Source organism: Pyrgilauda ruficollis, unplaced genomic scaffold (genome assembly GCF_017590135.1).
Source record: "Pyrgilauda ruficollis isolate IOZ18807 unplaced genomic scaffold, ASM1759013v1 scaffold40, whole genome shotgun sequence".
Lineage (NCBI taxonomy): Eukaryota > Metazoa > Chordata > Aves > Passeriformes > Passeridae > Pyrgilauda > Pyrgilauda ruficollis.
In genome coordinates this window covers 6,186,790-6,204,639 of record NW_024525490.1, presented here as the reverse complement: position 1 = coordinate 6,204,639, position 17,850 = coordinate 6,186,790, and the positions used below count along the sequence as shown (strand labels likewise).

The 17,850-nt window shown below is 41.6% G+C and overlaps 1 protein-coding gene across 1 annotated transcript in view; it reads left to right on the top strand.

Moving 5' to 3' along the window:
• The window catches only part of KHDRBS2 (KH RNA binding domain containing, signal transduction associated 2), a 311,090-nt gene that overhangs the window by 39,514 nt on the left and 253,726 nt on the right, over positions 1-17,850 (top strand). The window lies entirely within an intron of this gene.

The following is a 17,850-nucleotide window of genomic DNA, read 5'->3' as shown; positions in this document are numbered from 1 at the left end:
TGTTTTAATTATTTAGTTACTTTTCTTTTGAAATTGCTCACACTTGCTTTTTTTTTGTAGATGTTTGAAAAGACCCATGTCTTTTCTTGACGCATCCTTTTAAACAAATTCTTTTAAAATGGATTTTAATATTCTCAGCTGGATGGCCATGAATCCATGTTTGGGCAAGAACTGACATGCCCCAGTTATTATCAACAATTTTACCTCTTATGCAAGAGCATGTAGTGACAGGACAAGGGGCGATGTCTTCAAACTGAAAGAGAGTAGGTTTAAATAATTCATTATGAAAAAATTCCCTACTGAGGGTGAGGGTGGTGAGGCACTGGCCCAGGTTACCCAGAGAAGTTGTGAATGCTCCATCCCTTGGAATGTTCAAGGCCAGACTGGGTGGGGCTCTGAGCAACCTGGTCTTGTGGAAGGTGTCCCTGCCCATGGCAGGAGTGTTGGAACAACATGATCTTCAAGGTTCCTTCCAACCTTTAACATTCTGTGATTCTCTCCAGTACTAAGAGTGCTATGTATTTTCTGACTGAAACAAAAATCTTATATTTTCGTTACTGCCTAAAATTGAAATGATGAATATATAAGTACTATCAGCTCTCGCTATTGATGGCATCCATCCTAAAACAGAGAAAGCTACAGGATTTTTGTCAGCCTTAAAAAAACCCAGCATTAAAAACACCCCAGCATTATACATACCAAAGACCTGATGGAGTATTTTTTGTATGAAATAGTTAAAATTTGTTGAGAAAATAAGCACTTCGACAAAAATACTGAATTCCTTATTAGCTCAGCATCAAGTTGCAGTTATTGTGTTGGGTTGAGCCTGAGCAGACCTGTTTTGCAGTGAAACAGATTGTCTTGCAACATGGTGTACTCCTGGAAATTTTCTTCTTTGAGAATGAGCCTGTAGCATTTCTGAACTTGAGAGGCTGAGCTAATCAAGGCAGCTGACAAACCCTTCAGCATGCTTGAATCAGTGTGGGTTTGTCCAAGTTCTTTCTTTGCCCTGTACACCCTTAGGCACAAATTGACAGATTTTTATTTTTTTACCAGCTGCTGAGATGATTGGCAAGAGACATGTAACCAGATGAAAACATTTGTTAGTCTGATACATAAAATTCAGACAAATTGAAACATTTCTTTTTCACCTTTTCATTGTGAATTGTATTTTTGCCTGTTTTTTAAATAATTTGTGATATCTAATCTGCAGCAGCATAAGCACTTTCATCTGTATGTGATTAATTAGGATGCTTCTTGTGAAGCAGGACAGTTCTCAAATGTGGCAGGTCTTGGAGATCTCTCTACTGTTTCACCAGAGCTGGGAAAAAAGAGCTCCTTAGGAGATGAAGTTTTTTGTATGTCTGTTAATGAACAGTGAGGTAAATTGTGAAGGTGACATATAAAATGGGAGACAGGAAAGAAGTAAAAGGTGTTCCCAGATACAGAAGGGTATAATGGGCATTTTTGTTTGCTTGATGAGTCTAAGTAAGGCAGTTGCTCTTTTTCACTCTCAGAATCAAGGCCTACCTGCCTGTTACTTTTCTGGAAGGAACAAATTGCTCCTAAAGAAAAGCAGAGCATATAGCAAATTTGTATGGTTTTCTGGGTAACAAGATTAACCAACATTCAAATTGGTGAACAAAGCAAACAGAAAGGTACTTACACTTTTTAGATGAAATTTAATGTCTCTGTTTAGTTAGAATCATGGGGGCCTTCCCAGCCTTACTTATTAACTGCGATTCGAAGATCGAGTCCATTAACCAGCACTACCAAGTCTACCACTACACCATGTGCCTAAGTACCACAAACTGCATGTCTTTTGAACACTTCAGAGATGGTGACTTCACCACTTTCCTGGGCAGCCTGTTCCAATCCTTCACAACCCTTTCAGTGAAGACATTTTTCCTGATAGTGAATCTAAACCTCCCCTGGCTTGACGTCCTCTTGTCCTATCTGTTGTGACATGGGAAAAAAGATGGACACACATCTGTGTACACCCTTCTTACAGGTGGTAGTAGAGAGCAGTAGAGTCTTCCCTGATTCTCCTTTTCTCCAGGCTAAACAACCCTAGGTACCTCAGATGCTCCTCATAAGACAGGTGCTCCAGATTAATTTCCAGAATTGTATTGCAGCTCTTTATCCTGTTCTGCACAAGTATTCCTTGGGTCCATAGTGCTTTACTGGGCTGTAGTACATTATTCCCTAACAGTTTAATGACAGATATGCTAGTAAGGAGAAGGGTAATGATGAGCCTGCATAGTGGCAGCTATGAGCTCCTATGTAAAAAATAATTTTATTATATTCCCTCTCAGTCATGTAATCTGTGCTTCTGCATTTTTCGGGTATTAGGTGTTCACAAATCATAGGGCAAAATGAGTACTGGAATGACTTTTATGGTAATTTTAAGAAAAATTTTCCAAGGAAATACAGTTAGTTTGTACAATTAAATAGTCTATTTGTCTGCCAGGCTCTTTTCCCCCAATATTTTCTAATCATATTAGCTAATTTCAAATTTATAGGAAATAGACATTCATTAGTTACTGTCTTATTACCATTTCGTGGTAGTGACAAGGTAAAAGTGATGCCTGAAATCAGGTTTTTGGAAAAGAGTCATAATACTCCTTAGTCTTCTGGAAATGCTGGTTCCTGGAAAAAATTGTTGTCTCCCACAGAACTGATCCCAGTCTTCTCCACACTGATAATACAGTGAGGTGCACTGGGCTTGAGGAGTGAACTCTTGAGTCTGGCACAGACTTGTATGTCAGTTTTTCTATCCTGTGGACTAGGAACTGCCTTGGAAGGGGGTGCCATTGCTTTGACTTATAATGATGAAAAGCCATCAGTGGGAGCTGAGAATATATTTGGTTTTATGACACGTTGCTTTTAGAGCTGCAGGACTTCGGCATTAAGAAAAAGAAATGCATCTTTTTGATAAGGTGAAAAAACATACTTGGCCATTTAGGTGTCTTCTAGCCAACTGGAGTTAGGAATATAATGCCTATCATTTATGGATATCCACTTGTGTAAGGGCCCAGCAAGGTTTCAGACTTACTCCTGGACTGTAACAGGCAGCTGTGTGGATTCATCAAAGCAGGTGTCACTGTTTTGGGAGCTTCTCAGAGTGCTTGTTTCCTGGCAGCACTGCTGCTTACTCTGGATTCAGTTTCATGTAACCGGTATTTGTTAGTGATCCCACTTTTTTTTTTTTTTTTTTTTTTCTCAATTGAATAAGAAGCAAAGGATCTGGTGGAGAAAAAAGGGATGCTTCTCATCACTGATTTTTAGATACATGTCAGGAGCATACACTGTACTCATATTATGTGAAAACATTATCCTGGGTCCCTTTTTTCCCCATTGACAAGATAACAGACTTTGATGAAGTGGGTTGCAGACAGGTTCAAACATGTCTTCTTCACCTTTTAAAATTGATTTCTAGAAATGTTGTTGGAGGAATCAAAGGATATTTGCAGGACATGAAACAAGTCTCCTTGACATCAGTACTTTCTAATTTAGTGCTGTGGCCTGGAAAAGGAAAGCAAGTAATCTTAAGGCAACATGACAAATCTATGAAAAACATGCATCTTGTTTGCTAGAGTATCAGTTGTGATGCCACTCTAGGATGAGTTTAAATTCCTTGTGTCAAATAACCCAGAGTAATGACATCATATCACCTGATGTTAACGTGGTTTCTTTCTTATGAATACAAGTTCACTTGAAATTTCCTTGGTTGCCGTAGAGTATCCTGTTTCCAGTCAGGACTGAGGTTTCCTGCTTTTTGTTGAATAGTTTTTACATACTTGGTTTATATTGAGTTGTAAGAATGTCCCTAGTCCTGCCTCAGTTGCCAAAGCTCTTTCTTGCAGTAGTGAATCTTAGCCAAGAGCGCCCGGGGTCACTTAACAAAAACTAGTATGTAGCTTGTTCCTACTTCTGATGCGGTTACTGGACTTGATTCTGTATCCTCATGTTATGGCTGTTTCATTAAATGAACAGGCCCAAGCGTTGGTACCTTGTTCACATGTCCCTGTCATGTCTGCAGATCAGTAGGTGAGCAGCCAGTACTTGGACATGGCCTGAAGTGCGGCATGGCTGAGGAAAACCTACTCAGTGAGGTGTGAGCATGAATGTGTTCTGTCAAATCCATTGAAAAATCAAATGCAGAAAACTCCACAGGAGGTACTGCGATAAAATCTCCTCAGATTAGTAAAATATCTTTACTTTTGCACATTTTCTTCATTTCAGCTTGTTTTGTTTTCACTGCATATTTACAAGTGTGTTAATTCAGGTTTTCATGAGCCATATATTTTTAGATATTGCTGACAATTTATCCTGAGGAGAGGATACAGGAAAGTTGATTATCTTTCTAGTGTGTGATGCTGATCCTCTGGGGCAAGGATCTGTTTGTAAAGACTTCCAAGTGGAGGCTTAAAGCAAAGATGTGCTTTCCAGTGGGTTTGTGAGTGAAGGCTTAAATACCTTTCTGCTTTTCAGATATCACTAGCTTAGTCCTTCTATTTTAATATCAGTTTGTCAAAAAGTTGTTCTTTGTAACTGTTGCACTCAATCTCAAGTAAGATAAATTAAAATGTATTGCAGCTGAAGCAGATGAGTCGTCTTCCATTGTGATAGGAAATTGTGTGATCTTTGGGTGAACGAGGAAGTCCTGATAACGTACATTAAATCTCTGAACATCATTAACCTTGACATTTGGCTTATTATGTATGCTGGCTACATAGTCTTAATGAGCACCTGGATGCAGCTTTTCTGTAAATGAAGTCTTTGATGAAACAATGGATGTTTAAGAGAATGTCATTGCAGAGAGGTGAACATAGTCATTCTTACCAGTACTGAATGTTTTGTTTCCTTCTTTTCTGCTTTTTTACCAGTTATGAATAAAAAGTTTGAGATTTTTATATATAACTATTTGTTTTATATATATGAATACACTCAGTATTTTCCTGTCTGTATAGCAGTCAGAGCCATGCTTTGCTGACAGAGCACGCTAGGAAGCAAAGGTTGTACTCTGGCACTCTCAAATCTCTTCCACCTCTCAGCTGCAAATTCCTTGCATTGACCTGGTGTTTCATCATTTCTTCTGAGCTTTGCTTTTCCTGTCAGTCTTTTAGATACAGATGACTTTATGAGCTCAAGATCTGAAGTCACATCCTAAATGAAAACTACTGTTTTGATGGTTTGTAGACTCCTTTCAAATACTTTGAAAACTGTCTGAGCAGGGATTATCAGCTCATTAGTGGTATTGCTCACTGGAAAACCAGGAGAGGTCAGTGGGAAGCCTGAACTTCAAGCAAAATTTTATACTGGTCCTTAATTTCAGTATATAGAATCTTGTCATAGTTTTCAATGTTGTGAACTTCTAGACATCAGTCTTATTCTGCAGCTGTTCTACCTCACAGTAGAGAAGAATCTGAAAAAGGTTAGATAAGAGCAGAAAGGAAAAAATTGCTGGCTGGTTCATATCTCTGTGGACAGAATAGCAGACATTATTATCACTAATAAGTTCTAGGACTGAAGAGTATAAAAGAAAATCATCAGAAACTGTGAAGAGACAGAAAAGGTTCCTTTTGGCTGGTTACTCCAGCTGGGTAGAGCAACCCACTCAAGAATACCAGCAGGTTTCAGATAGTCAGGGATAGGTAACGGATATGTCACTGGTGGAGTTCCCTGCGATTTCACTGATCGATTCGTCTTTCACCCCTACGTATCTGTTCCACACCACACAGTATCTAGCACAGCACTGATGCTTTTTCTTCAAATTAATCTGTGAGAACACTTCAGTGTGTCCTGAAGTGTTTTGTTGAATAAACTTTGACACAATAGAAACTACAAAAATCTTTGGCAAAAAGCTACTTTCCTTTTCTTACATGTCATAGCAACAAAGTTTTCTAGGGTGTTAAATTCAAGGACACCTAGAGAGATGTTCTCAGATAAATACACTTGTGATGTTTTTGTTGGTTTTTGCTTTATTTTTTACTTGTCTGAGTAAATCTTCATGCTCTCTATTTCTTCTTATTATGAGTAGTCTCATTCTCAGATGAAAGAAACCTGGGATTAAATAAAAAATATTCCGACAACTTTCAGGTTTGCCTTTCATCCAACTGGTGACATATTTGTAATACTGTCTAAGCTGCTCTGAAGGTAAGAGGCAAAAAGAGAGAGCTGTACTGTAAACAGCTCTTTAGTGAACTGCATACCATAGTTAAAACAGTACTGTTGCCAAAAACAAACTTCCAACACAGCCTATACAGATTAACTCCACAGAGGTATGTTTGACTTCAAAGACACTTTTGAAAGAACTTTAGTCTTTAAAATCTTACCCAGTGGCTTCCTCTCTTTTTTACAATTTGATAAAAAAATAAATTTAATAAATGTTGTAATTGTTCGGTTTCTTTAATAGTCCTTCTAAAATCCTAATTATAGTCCTTTTAATTTTTTTTCCAAAGCTAAAAAACACCTATATCTTGAAGCTGACATTGTTGTCACCCTTTAAATGTTATCATAAACGTTATTTATTAAGTCATCACATTCAAAATGCATCCCAGATCTTTTCTTTATACTGCGCTTGCTGATGCTGACCTTTGGATTGCTGTTGGTTATTTTTACTGAGGCAAGAAAGACTCCATCAGTTTCTTGCAGCAAATTTCATTGTAAATAGTTTGGCTTGGTTTTTTTATGTTTGTGACTGCAGTTGCTGTATGTAGAATTACATGGAATAGTGTATCAATGACAGTGGGAGCATATTCAGCAGCTGGACTGGGATTATATGGACTACTGTCTTGAGGAACTACTTGGCAATCAGACTTAAAACTCTGCATGGCAGGGTGTGCATTGGAGCAGATGTTCATAAATTTAGTAAGAACTAATATTTTCATTTCAGGACTTTTCTAGCTATTTAATATTACTAGTATCCTCTTTATAGCTTTTTTTAATCTGTACTGATCTAGGCATAGGTCAATAGATAGATACATTAGGTAATTCTTTTTCTACCAGTAGTGTAATTTGGACAAGAAACTACCCTGTGGCATACCTTTGCAAGCTGCTGATTACATGATGGGTAGAGCCAAAGTAGTGACCAGGCAGTAAAAATCAGTTGTCAGTATAGAGAGGGGATAGAAATGTAAGTTTTTGCACACTTGAATTTTCCTCCTTTCTTTTCTTATTAATACTCTTTGGTTTTCATTCAATTAGAAATACGAAGTTCTTTAGATCTTTAATTACTTTTCTACCTATGTTGGTACATTTTGTTAAAAAAAGTTTGCTAAGGATACAGGGCTTATGCAATCATGCTCTTTCTGTCTTCTAACTTTTTTGCAACGACATTTAAATCTTTTGGATAAGTTCCAGAAACGTGACAGACACGGATAAGACTGAAATTTATTGTATTTGTAGAATCCTAGGATAGTTCACATGTCAAGGGGCCTCGGGAGATCTCTAGTGCAAGCTCTTGCTCAAAGCAGGGCTAGCCAAGGGTTCAGACCAAGTTATTCAGGGATTTGTCCAGGTGCATTGTGAAATCCTCCAGTGGAGGAGATGCTATATTTGTGCAACCTGCAGCACTGCTGGACTGTGTTGAGAAAACGTTTCCTTATACACAAGTCAAACCTCTCTATTTTCACTTTTTCCCTGTTTTCTGTCACCCTTGTTTCACACTCCTGTGAAGAGCGTGACTGTGGGAACATCAGCATTGCTGAGCTGCTGTTAGACCCCTCAGAGCTGTCTCTTCACCGCAGTAAACAGGCCCAGTTCTCTCAGCCTCTTCTCACAGGACAAGTGCTCCAGCTCTGACCACCACGAGTGGCCTCCACTGACCTTGCTCCACTTTGTCAATGGCTTTTCTCTTCTGGGGAGGAGAGGGCAAGTCTGGCCCAGTGTTGCACATACATGCAGTCTAATGAGTACCTACTAAAGGATCACTTTTCTGCAATTTCTCTATGTTCTATACAATAGGCAGCCTGGTAGATAATAAAGATAATAAAGTCCAACAGTAAAAAGTACCTGCATAATAAATTAAACTTTTAATGTATTTTCCAACATGCCCAAATTGAAAAGACCTTCACTGACTTATGGGACAGAATCTAATCATAAGGGAAGAATCTGTAAAAGACTTGAGTTTATCAATATAGATGCTTTCAGCAGTTCCCCTGTGTAATTACATCCTATACCTAAAAGTATTTTTTTTTTTTTTTTCAATCTGTAATATCGCAAATAGATGCTTTCCCCTCCTGAGAAACACTACATACCCATTTTGGTTTCTTCTCATACTGTGCCTGATTTTGCATGTCTCTGACATTCCTTTTTGACTTGTCTTTCAGAATTCTTCCTGAACATTATTTTACTAGCCACTTTTCGTGCTTGTGAGCCGAGGTGATTCAGCTCGAGTTAATACAGTTACAAAGCTTCAGTTTGTATTTGTCTAGAACAGATGACATAAACATGTAGATCTGACCCACAATTATCTAAGAGGCATTAAATTCATCTCTGCAGAGGTATTGCCTTACTTGTGTCTGATATAAGAAGAATTATTCCCTATCCTTCCTGAATCATCCCAACTAGCTGTGTGACTTCACGAGTACGTGTACATAAAGGATGTTGTTAATACAATACATGAATGTGTTTCTGGGTGAATATAGTGAGCCAGTGGCTAATTTTTCAGTGCTCGTGCCTGATTGTACTGTCCTTATAACCCCTCCCAACCACTGTTGGTACACTCAATGTTTTTACCTTTAAGTTACCAATTCTTAGGGGTTTGGATGTCAGTTTTATTACTGGCAACCTCTTAGGATGTTCACTTCTCATGAATTCACTTCATTTTAATTTGTTCAACTATTGAGCCATCTGCCTTTTTTTTTTCCTTTACTCAAAATCCAATAGCCCTGCTTTCAATTAAAATGTAATGCCTTAGAGAGAAAATGAGCCTTCATGTATGTTTTCAGTATTTTCTGTTTCTAAAAATATGCTGGGATTTTTTGTTAACACTCTTCTAGGTATTCAGAGTTCCCACTGTGTAATTTTTTAATGAACCTTAAATTAAAAATGCTCTCTCTAAATTAGAGCTGTCAATGATTTATTGATTGTTATTTTGCATTAGCATTGTCTCATTCTTCCTCTTACAGTTCAAACATTCTTTCATTAACCTGCAGAAAAAGTGTATTTTGAGTACTAGATAAGCTTGATATACATAATAGTACATGCATGCAAGAAGTTGGTGATACTCCCATTCTGGGAATCATTCCCATTAATAGAAACATGTGATGGTTTCAGAGGGCTCGACCTTGTTAACAGCAGCCCATGATTCTTGTGCAAATGCAAAGGTAAGAAAAGCCAGATAGGCTGCAAATTTCCTTTAAGTGGGAGGCAAATGTTGACAGCAGAAAGAATTGTGTAGATTTAATTTTTTTGGTGGGTTGGACAGACTGACAAGAAGAAAATTACTTTTTGAAGAGTTTTGACATGACTCTTAAGTGTAGCAAAAGGATGTTTTTACTCTGGAGGGCCTAATTTTAAAAGAAAAAATATATTCATTAGAGAAGTTTTGTAATAGGTGTCAAGGATTTTGAAGAGAAATGTAATTAACATCATTTTATTGGCACTGTAAGAGTAAAGCAGTGAATACTGAAAAAGAATTACTAACTCAGCTTTCCATTTTAAAAATCCATGAAGGAAAAAAGTTACTTCCCTCAAAAAAATCCACATAAATGGGCTGACAATATTTCCAGAATTTTACATCTCAAAGTCTGGAGATAGCTCAAAATAAATTTTCATAGGGAATAATACCTCTAATAAGATACAGGTAGAAATGTGTATTTGTCTCTGATACTTCTCCAGTCTGGGCCTCTTTTGGCATGACTGAAATATGCATGTTTTCTTCCAGTAAGAGGAATGAGAGACGTGTGTTATACAGAAGCAAGTGCAAGATTACTGTGTTAATGGTAAAAGGCAAAAATGAGGCATGTTTGAGGATTGATGCTGGAGGAGGTAGAATAGCTCTGTGTCTCCCTGGTTTAATTTGGTTAACTCAGAGCAAAAATGAGTGAAAAATATACGAAGTGTTTTCTTGAAATGCTTTTTTTTGCTTTTTACCCAAGATCAGTGGTGCAGAAAAAGTACCACTGAGATCCTTGTGTTTGTGCTCTGTGGAGGAATGTTGTTGATTATGGACATTTATTTCCACTGGTGTAGTTGCTTGACACTGACTGGGTGCCAGACACCCGGGAAAGCCACTTGCTGCCTCCCCACCGCATCTGGACAGAGGAGAGAAGATTTAACGAAGGGTTCATGGGTTGAGATAAGGACTGGGAGAAAACACCCATCAATTGCCATCAAAGGCAAAACAGGCTCAACTTAGAGATATAAAGTGAATTTATTGCTAACAAAATCAGAGCAGGATAACAGAAGTTAAATAAAACCCGAAAACCACCTTCCCCCCACCCTGCCCCCCTCCTTCCCAGCTCTACCTCCTACCCCAGTGGCACAAGGAGACAGGGAATGGGAGTTATGGTCAGTTCATCACCCATAGCTTTTCTGCTGCTCAGGGACAGGAATCCTTCCCCTGCTGCACCATGGATCCCTCCCATAGGAGACAGTTCTCTCTGAACTTCTCCAGCATGTGTCCATCTCATAACATCTCATAAGGAGCTGCTCCCTGTGAACTGCTGCAATGTGAGTCCATCCAACAGGCAACAGTTCCCCTCAAACTGGGGAACTTTTCCATGAGGTGCAGTCCTTTAAGGACAGGCTACTCTAGCATGGGTCCCTCTCACCTCAGGTCTTCCATAAAGTCACAGCCTCCTCTCAGGTATCCACCTGCTCTGGTGTGGGGCTTCTGTCTGTGCTGTTCGTGGATCTCTTCATCCTGATGGATCATCATAGGCTGCAGGGGAACAGCCTGCTTCACCATGACCTTCACCACAGACTGCAGAGGAATCTTAGCTCTGGTGCCTGGAGCATCTCCTGCTCCTCCTCCTTCACTGACCTTGGTGTCTGCATAGTTTTTCTTCTCATATTTTCTTACTCTGCTCTTCTCTGGCTGTGATTACAACTGCCCCACCATTTTTGTTTTGTTTCTTCTTAAACATGCTATCATAGAGACATTACCACCATTTATAGTTGTCCCAACCTTGGCTGGCAGCATGTCCATCTTTAGAGCCACCAGGAATTGGCTCTGCCAAACACTGAGGAAGTTTTTGGCAGTTTCTCACAGGAGCCACCCCTGTAGCTCCCTCAACTTCCAAAACCAGGCCATGCAGACCTGGTACAGCTGGTTGCAAGATCCTGTACTGCCTATAGCTTTCTGTGAGCAGTGGCACACATTCCCCTGCACTAGGAACACAGTCTGCAGCCAGCAGCAAAGCTGCAGGAATTAAACATTAAAGAACTGCCTGCTCTGTGTCAGGACAGCACTTGCAGTACCACCAGTGCCAGGGACAATCCTGGTGCAGGTGAGTGACACTGGTGTGTTGGCATGTTCCAGCTCTCAGGGCAGGATGGCGACTGACCTTTTTGACATGTGCAGGAATGTACTCAAAAGCTGTGTGGCTGTAGTCCAGTGGCCACCATCTCTTAGTGACTCTGTTTGAGCAGGGGAGCTTGCACTAGGATGGTTCTCTGCAGGTCCTTTCCTGCCTCTATGGTTCTGTGGTTCTGTGGCTCAAAACACACTCAAGCTAAGAAAGCCCCTCCAGATTCCATGACATGGGAAGGTTTGAATGATTCCACATGCTCATGAAGAGCCAGGTTTGTCTCCAACAAGTCAGTTGTCCGTGTGGCAGCCACCTCTTTTCCCTTGGGATATTTACCAGTGACTGCACAGAAAACTGACAAACCAAACACAGTCATGAGGGGTGCAATGTGTGCAACATCTCACTAAAGGCATTAGTTCTGTTTTTGTAGCGTGTGTTGCAGGTGACCATAGTTTTTGCAGTTGGCAAGTCAAAATTTACAGCTGAAGCAACTAGCTGTGTGTCAGTGCTGTGAGCCAGCAAGTTGGCAGCTTGATCCTGGCCTGGATTCCATGAGACTGTCTTAATGCTTCTTTTCTGTGGTGGTACTAGTCATGGAGTGACATGAGGAGTGTACACAGTAGCAGTCAACTGTAGTTCAGTACAAAAATTGAATACAGTTTGTCTTGCTCCAGTAATTAATGTATTGCCTCTGTCTTTTGAGAAGACTCCTCTTTTTGCTCCAGTCTTCTTGAAAGTAACAGTTCTTGACACAACACTGTTTTTTGATTACTTTGGTAGTCCTTGGCCATGGTCTGAAAAGCCTGTATCCTGTAGTGCCATTCTGGGCATTAAATCTGAGGCTTTGTACAGAGCATAGCACAGGGGCAAATTTCTCCATGAAGGCTTTGGGATTTATTTTTAAAATCTTTAAAGAAGGAGAAGGAAAAGCTTTTCAGAGGCTTTCTACCAGGCATTAGTTTTGGATTGGCATTACAGGCAGTGCCTTTGAGATAGAGTAATTGTAAATTGACTTCACTGTTCACTGCTTCATTGTGAGAAGAATGGTATCAGGAAAAGTTACTCTGGGGGATGCTTGGGATAAAGTGTAAAAAAACAGGTGTGGAAGGACAAGAGATTTCCTAATAAGTTGTTGGTGTCTTTTGTACCAGAGAAAAAAGGAGAAAAAAAGCTGATCATACTGTGAAAGCCCAATATAGGTAGAAAGGCACCCCCATACAAAATGTTCGGTACCTCATTTTATATACAAGTGGGTACATAGAACAGAATGACAAAAGCAGCACTGAAGTTTCATGCCTGTTATCCTCCTAACCTGAAAAGGCCTTGCAAGGGTGTAGTTAGATTTGCAGATGCATTTTCTGATGGAGAATAGATCCTTAGCCCCAGGCTTGAGTATTTGATTTGACTTTATTTTTACAATTGTTAGTAGGGGCTGTTTTTGTCTAAAGTAGTATAATTCCTGACACTGGTAACAGGGCATACAGTACTTCCCTTGTTGGTAGTGTGTGCTACCGGGCTCGTGCCCAGCATGGCTGCGGGACCTCCATGGGGATCACTTCTTTGCCACCTGTGATTCAGTGAAACCAGTCTGTCGTCTCTGCTGATGGCGCTCACTCAACCCCATGGAGGTTAGGATGTCATGTTCCATCCTCCTTAGATTCTCCTGCAGTGTTTGGTGCTGTGTGCTGCGGGACCTCCCCCGGGATTGGCTCCTTGTCACCTGTGGTTCGATTAAAGAAACTTGGTGTCCTTGCTGAAGGCGTTCACTCCTCCTTGGGGAGGCATGGATGCCCTGTTCATTCTGTGTCTCATAGCATTCCATCCTCCTTGGATTGTCCTTCAGAGGCAGTGTGCTGCAGCGCCTCCCTGGGGTTTGGCTCCTTGTCACCTGCCGTCCTCTGTAAGAAAGCCGGCGTCCCCGCTGTTGGCGCCTGCTCCTCCCTGAAGATGCACGGATGTAGCAGTCATGCCTTAGAGCTCGTCCCTCATCGCGTTCCATCTCCCTTAGATACTCCCTCAGTGTTTGGCTGGAACATCTGCGCGACCTCTGCCGGGATCGGCTCCTTACTGGCCTCGGTTCTATGAAAGAAACCTGGTATTCCTGCTGACGGCGCTTACGCCTCCCTGAGAGGGCACGGGCTTGCCGTTTGGTCCTTCGGCCCTTGTCACGAGCAGTGCTCCGAGCCCTGCTCTGCCACCGTCTCCTGCTGCTTGAGTGATTGTAGCTTTGGGCCTCCTGGACCCTGGCATGGCCATCGTTATGCCTCCTTGGATACCTGCTTCGGCTCTTCACTTGGGCCCTGCCACGGCTGCCCTCATGGCTTCCCCCACGGCTGTCCCCATGGTTGCCACCATCGCTGCCACCACGGCTACCATCGCAGCTTCTACTGTAAGATTTGCGGCGCTGGCGTCCTGGGGAATTATGCTGACCTCTTTCTGCAGAGTGGGATCCAGCTTGCTCTGCTTGAGTATGGCTGGCCGAGCTGATGGACTTCTCGATAGAGTGCACCTCAGAGTTACTGTCTTCCACCCTGTGAAATGTATGTGGGAAAGGTGACTGGCATATCAGACCCTCCACTCTTGTGTGGAACCACTCCACCATGCAGTAAAAACAGAAAGGGTGCCAACGCCAGCTCACGGAGGCTTGGTCATTAATGCCGGCCTGGCAGATTGGGCACCTTAGGTTCTCTGAAGCACCTGGACGTGCAGCTCGGGACACCTGGATGCTGCTGGCAGCAGGGGAAGAGGAGCTGCTTTCTGCCAAGTCTTTCTCTGAGGCCATTTTGCCCTGTAAACCAGAGAGATAAGCTGATGTGTACCCTGGTGCTGAGGACACAGTCTGTAGCCAGCAGCAAAGCTACCAAAGTTGAGCATTAAAGAACTGCGTACTCTGCCTCAGGACAGCACTTGGGCTGCCACGAATGCCAGGGACCATCCTGGGGTAGATGAGTGACACTTGGGTGTCTTGGCATGTTCTAGCTCTTGAGGCAGGGTGGTAACTAACCTCTCTGATATGTGCAGGGAGGAGCTGGGAGGCTGGGAAAGGAATTCCTGGCCTGTCAGCAGCTGCAGACAGAGCCTGAGTGCATGGCAGATTGGGACCAGCACCCCAGGCCCTGTCAGTGTCGTTGTCCAGCAAATCTTCTCTGTGCCCTCAGAAAGCACACAATGGGATGGGGCTCCTTTCTCCCACCACATTCAGATGTCTGTCCCCAGTGGAGGAGGCCAGACACTGTGGCCTTTTGGGGCTTCCCCAAACATCCAAAAGGCTTGTTGTCACATGTGTCACAATGACTCCCTGGTGACATTGTGGGGCTTCCAGGGACCACACCCAGAAGACACAAACTCCAGCCCTAAGGAATGAACACTTCCATGATAGCTCATCTTACACGGCTGCTCGGCTGTCAAGCAAAATCGTAATGCCATATTTTTTATATAAATTCACAGGTTACACTGATCATACTCAGCCCTGTGTTCTGTTTTACAAATAAACCAGCTCAAGGCATTTCTTAATCCTCAGTCAACTTTGTAAATCAAAAGAGGTGATACTCCATTGGAACAGTCTGTCCAGTGTGCATCTCACCAGCATAAGTAGAAATGGACATACTGGAGAGTGTCAAGTAAGGGTTCACAAGGATGATGAAGGGTCTAGAGCATCTCTTCTACAAGGACAGGGCTAGGAGTGCTGCCTCCAGGCTGTTCAATCTGGAGAAGACTCCATGGGGGATCTTTTCCAAAGTGTACCGATAACTGAAGGGAAGGTACAAAGAAGGCACAGCCAGGCTCTTTTCAGGGGTGCCCAGAACACAGAACTTCTCTCTGAATATTGGGGAAATTTTTTTTTTACTGTGTGGGTGACCAAGCACTGTCAGGGTGCTTGTGGACTCCCCCTCCTTGGAGATGATACTCAAGTGCTGTCTGGCTGTGGTCATGGGCTAGCTGGCACTGCTTCCTGTCAGAAACCTGATGTCCCCAGTGTCCCTCCTGCCTTCTGCTGTAGTTCTGGGCTCACAGCCTGGCCCTCATCATGATCCCTTCTCATTTGCTTCTCTCTCTGTGTTTAAGTGCTGCGGGACCTCCCCTGAAATGGGCTCTTCGTTGCCTTTCGTTCCCTGGAGGAAACTCAACTCCCCACTGCTCTTTCTTGTGCCTCCCATAATAAGCTGGGATTGGCTCTTCTGGGTTTAGAGCTCAGTCCTCATCATGGAGTGAAACCAATTTAAGTGCCACGGCTTGTCTCAGTTTTGGTAGATAAACAAACTCTTGTTCACATAAGTCTGATAAGCCCAGCTGAAGTAGTCATTCATTAGCTTCAGCAAAGATGCCACTTCGATTCCAAAACTTCAGGTACTTTCAGTTGAAAACAAAGCACAAGGCTGGGACTGGTTGCAAGGCCTGGTAGATGATTTGAAGCGGAGCATTTTGTCCTAACCTTTAGTACCCATCTCTGCTGACCGTACAGACTTTCAAGTATCTTCAGCTTTCCAGGAGAAAGAGTTCAGTTGTTTCTGAAGCCAATGGCATCCTTGCCCGTATCAGCAATAGAGCGTCCATCAGGACCAGGGCCGTGACTCTTCCCCTGTACTCAGCACTGGTGAAGCCTCACCTTGGGTGTCACATCCACTTCTGGGCCCCTCACAAAGACATTGTGGGGCTGGAGCGAGTCCAGAGAATGGCAGCAGAGCTGGGGAAGGGTCTGGTGCACAGATCTGACTGATGAGGAGCAGCTGAGGGAATTGTGGTTGTTTAGCGTAGAGAAAAGGAGGCTGGGGGGGGACTTGGGACTTGAGTGCTCTTTTCAACTACCTGAAAGGAGGTTATAGTCAGGTGGGGGTTGGTTTCTTCTCCCAGGCAAGTAGTGACAGCATGAGAAGACATAGCCTCAGGCTGTGTCAGGAGAGGTTCAGGTTGGACAGCAGGAACCATGTCTTCACAAAAACAGTTACCAAACATTGGAACAGATTACCTCGGGAGGTGGTGAAATGACTGTCCCTGGAAGTATTTAAAAGACATAGATGTGTGAATGTGGCACTTTAGACGTGTAGATGTGGCTCTTAGGGATGTAGTTTAGTGGTGGACTTGGCAGAGCTTGATTAATAGGTGAACTTGATCACCTTAAAGGTCTTCTCCAACTTAAACTTCCATGGTCCTAATGAAATATATGTGTATGTGTAGATTGACTTTCCCCATCTGCCTTTAGAATTATCTAATTTAGTGCTTTGTTCACAATACATTTGGGAAATCCTTTATTTCATTTAGTACTTACTGTGCTTGTAACACTTTTCTCCCTTTATGCGCCTTTGTCTCTCCCCTCTATATAAAGACCAAAAAGGTCCCCTCTTTGTCTGTAGTCCCCATAGCACACTCCTTTGTATAATTGCATTGGATCTATTGTCAAAGAACTTTTTATCTATTAAACCTGCCCAAAATGAGTATTTTACTTACTTAATTTGATGCTTGCTGCTTTCCGGATTAATCTTCCACTGAGTGCAACATACCAATTTTTTTGCATATGTTCAAGTATTTTACAATAATGAAATGTTCTTCTGATGCTTTTAGTGATTGTGAATAACTTTTTAATCCTAAATTATTGAATGTGTATCCCATCTCAGCTCTTTTAGGTGTGTTCTCTGGGAGGTTTTAAAAAATCTTATTATTGTAACATTAGAGAACTGTCTGCTGGTGTAGGCTTTAAATAAATTATTTGATCTCATAAAAGCAGCATAAACATTTATTAACAAATCATGACATGGGCTGTTCTTTTCAACACATTTTCTATTTATGCTTGTTGTAAGTCAAAGAAACTTGTATATGAATGTTAGAGTGTGCTGTGGCTGTGTTCCTCCTTTCCACTCTTGCTTTCCCATCCTTGAAACAGCATGTTTCTGAGACCCACAGCTGTCCCTTTTCAGCTATAATTCAGTTATAATTAGCTCATTATAAGCATTGCCATTTTCTGTGCTGTCAACAATGTCACTGCTGCAAAAGCAGCTTTTTCTATAGTACCTGTACTGTCAGGGAGCTCTCAGGCGCTATATAAGATGCTCTTCGCAGAATGATGAATTCAATTACTTGTTGTTATCCGTTGGTTATAGAGCTTTAGGGAATAAAGAATGCAGAACTATTCTACATGAATATATTTTTTATTTTCTTTTTTTTGGTAGTAAATTTTATATATATATATATATATATATATATATGGTTTTTACTGCATTTCTTAATAGAAGAAATTAAGAATTTTTTTGGACAAGGGTTAACTTTATTTCTTAACTTTAACTGATTCAGAAGTATTTGAATGGAAACTCAATAACAACAAGAAGTTTCTTCAGTTTTCTAGTATTGTACTGAAAGTGAGCTATTGCAGTTAGAA